Source organism: Macrotis lagotis, chromosome 8, assembly GCF_037893015.1.
Source record: "Macrotis lagotis isolate mMagLag1 chromosome 8, bilby.v1.9.chrom.fasta, whole genome shotgun sequence".
Classification (NCBI taxonomy): Eukaryota; Metazoa; Chordata; class Mammalia; order Peramelemorphia; family Peramelidae; genus Macrotis; species Macrotis lagotis.
In genome coordinates, this window is record NC_133665.1 from 92,729,293 (window position 1) to 92,733,202 (window position 3,910).

The window sequence follows — 3,910 nt, forward strand, 5'->3', positions numbered from 1 at the left end:
ACCAACCCTGAAATCAGGAAGGTCTGTGTTCAAATTTGATCTTAGACATTTACTGTATGATGCATGACAGATTACTTAATTCTTTTTGTCTCAGTTTGTTCAACTGCAAAATAAATTGGAAAAGGAAATAATAAATCACCCTAGTGTCTTCGCAAAGAAAACTCCAAATGGGGTAATGAAGAATTGAATATATCTGAAAATGATTGAATAAGAATAAAAGCCAAAAGAACTCAACCAATAGAATATACTAGGAGAGCCATTATTGCAGACTGATTAGTTGCCCATAAGCTCATGGATAATAATATTGATTTTTAAAATTTAAGAACAATTCTTTAAATAGATGTCTTCATACTAATTATACATAATCCTAAATCAACATGGAAGGAAAAGATTTCAATGTTCAAAAGTTATTAAAAATAGAGAGGAATTGAATTGTGTACATAGTTCTTTCTTCTATCTGTTCCTCTCTGTCAATGAGTTTGAATTTTAATCTCTTGCTCAACTATAAAAAACACTTATTCTATCTACTAATTTAATAATACATAGAAATCTGATTATAAAAAAATAGCAGCAGGAAAATAATTTGTCCTAGGAACAGTTGCATCTGAATTCCTTCAAAAATGGTGATAAAAAGGAGATAATAATAGAAGTAATAGTTGTTGTTGTTGTTGTCATAGTAATAATAACATCACATGTACAAAGTATTTTATCCCTTATGAAAACCTTGATATATTTTTTCATTTGCATGAGCAGGAAATATTCATGGATAGATGCTAGTTATAAAAGTAAAGCTAACTTGATATGTCTCAAAGAAATAGATAATGGAGAAAAGACATATAATTTATTGTTTCAGTGAAAGGGCAGGGGAAATGAAAAAAAGAGCGACTCCATTCCTCAGTAAAATATCTAGAATTTACAAAATGAATAATATAATAGACATGTAGACTACTTAAAACATAATTCAGTCATAAGTAATCTCATAGAAGTAGTGTGACATAATTGATAAAGTACTAACCTCAAAGCCCACATAATTTGATTCCACTCCAACCTCTCACAAATACTGACTGTGATACCCAAGTCAATTAACTTATCAGTGACAAAGGTAATATTCAAAGATTATAAATTGCAAAGAAGCAACAAATCTGAATTGATTGAAATTCTGAAACTATAAGTTCTCTATAGCAACGAAATAAAAAATGCAGACATCATCCATAAACTGCAGTCTTATATTTCTTTTTTTAATTTTTTTTATTTTTTAAACAAGTTTATTTTTAATTGACCATGACAAAACATCAAGCAGGATTATGAATTTATTAGGCAATAAAGGTACCAAAAACTCCTTAGGCCAGAACCAGATTAAAATGTAATTGGGAAAAAAAATACAACACAGATAATGTTTGTGATTTTCTAGGTCAATTATGTGTCTTGCAGGAATCTGGTTCTGTTTGACTTTGATACCATTGCTCTAGTACATTGAATTCCAGAACATTAGCACTATTAAGCACTCATACATTTTGGTTCTTTGCTCAATTGATGAAGAAAAACGACAAGGCTTGGATCTATGTGAATTAGTCTATACCTCTTGCACATAGTGATTTAGTCTTAAATCATTTACTTAATATGTTGGTAAACCAAGGGTCAACTCCATTAATAATGCTTTAACATTTTAAAATATTAGCTAACATATAATACTCACTATGTACCAGGCACTGCAATGGCACTTTACCAATTATCTAACACAGTAAAACTTTAAAATATAAAAACTATTTTTAGCTGGCTCACCAGCATATAGTTTGTTGATCCTGGCCTACCACAAAAATATTCAATAAGCTGCCTATCTTGTGGTGACCCTGACACTTGACCAGGATTAAGGTCAAAAGAATGTAGTGAATTTAGAAAAAATTCCCCTAAGTTTCTAATGTCTGAAAAGAGAACTAGGAAAATGTGGATATTAAGAGAATGGTAAATTGAAAGTATACACATTCCCCAGGTTGTCTAAGAAAATGATAAATTTATCACTTATTTTTTAATTGCTAGTTGCCTCTTCTCTCATTTTCTAAATACTGTTATTTCTTAGATACTATATATTTTCTATATACTGCTGAAATGCTTAAAGTTCTAAGTTGAGTAGCCAGGACATTCATTCATAGCAAAAATACTTGAACAAAAAATGTGAACTGGATGTCATTGTATAAAGACTACGTCACTAGGAATCAAGAGATTCAGAGTAGTAGGTGTAAACCTACAAGCTATAAAATAGTTGAGACTTACTATATCAGAAAAATACGATAAAAGCTTCTTGTATGATATAACAAGATGTATACAGCTCAGTCAATGTGCCATTTTTATTCACTACTGTAGCTAGTAAAAAGTATTTTTTTTTAAAAAAATACTCAAAGAAAGCTTAACTAAAGAGTATTTATTGTATTCTCTATTAAGCATTTGAGTTTTGAGGACAAAACTAAATTTTGGAAAACCCTCACACAGAAGGTTAAACTATGGAGCAGATAAGAACAGCTGGAAGAACTGTAACCAAGCGCTAACTAATGAAGAGAAATTTTCAGCTACTTTTTAGTAAAAAAAGAAAAAGAAATTAAGGAGGGACAAGGGCTTCAGATTGAACAAGACAAAAATCGCCTAATACATTCGACCTTGGCTGGATTGTAACAAAATGGAAACAGGACTTCTATAATACAAAGCTCCCCCTACAGCAAGCTGTACACACCTGTTTTCCAAGACCTCCCCCCATCCCCCCCAAGGCTACCATTGGAATTATTTACCGGCTTGTTGGGCCTGCCGACGGAGAAGCACATAAATCTTCTCTTTAATCCAATCTTTGTGGTAGGGTTGGTATGTCTGAGTGTCCTCTCGATACACAAGGAAGCTAAGATCTGCCAGATCATCAATAAAATCAAACAACTGACTAATGTCATATGTGATGGAGGGACTGTTGGGATTCATTCTCTTCAGATGCTCTTTCATACATTTTACAAACTCCTTCCATGCATTCATTCACTGATTCATAGTCAGCATAAGTTCGGCCTTCTGGCCGCTTGGTAGGCTGTACCAACAAAATGGTGTGAGACATCGCGCCGTGCTCCGTCGCTGCCGCTGCCACAGCCAATACACATGAGCTCTAGTCTTCTATTTCTTTATGAAGAGTATGGCATAGTGGGAAAAGTGCTGAGTTTTGAACCAGAGTACACTTTGCTATTCTTACTCCAGTTATGATTCTTACTACCATTATGATCTTGGTTAAGTTAATTTTAATGGCTCCCACTTTTTCATATTTAAAATCATGTGAATGTACTTAACAGACATTTCAGCTATAAATCAATTATCTTAATTCTTTCTTATACAAAAAAGAAAATATTCCTTCAGAAACTATTTTTTTTCTTTAACTCAAATTCTATTTATTTTAATTCAACTCCTTCCTTTATTCTGGTCCTTGAAAATCAAGTTTGTGCATACATTAATTTGAATCAAAACATCTAAAACTTCATATCAGCCACCCAAGTAGTTTCCAATAGTTTAAGAAACTAACTTTAAACTATCTTACAAACTACTTATTTTTCTCTGAATATCTTAAAAGTATGTTTGAAAACAGGAGGTTTTAAGGATATATTTTGTTCTTTGTTCACAGATGTGTTTTAGAAAAGTTTGTGCAAATTGAATTTTTTTTTAAAGTTTAATCAGTTTAAACGCAAAAGAAGAGCTGAATATTTAATGGGAACTCATGGTGAATACATTTGGAAAGCATATAATCACATACAACTTTCCTGCTTTGTAAATTCTTCATTTTGGATGTTTTTCTTCAAGTAATATGCACCTGTATTGAAAATCAGAATTGTGTAATAGACAGAGAGCTAAACTTGTTTCAGGAAGACTTGGCGTTGCTTGAATAATCAGG

General features: G+C 32.0%; 1 pseudogene; it reads right to left on the bottom strand.

Annotated features, from left to right (window-relative positions):
- Positions 1–2,554: 2,554 nt before the first annotated feature.
- LOC141494890 (enhancer of rudimentary homolog pseudogene) lies at positions 2,555–3,112 on the bottom strand (annotated as a pseudogene).
- Positions 3,113–3,910: the final 798 nt, after the last annotated feature.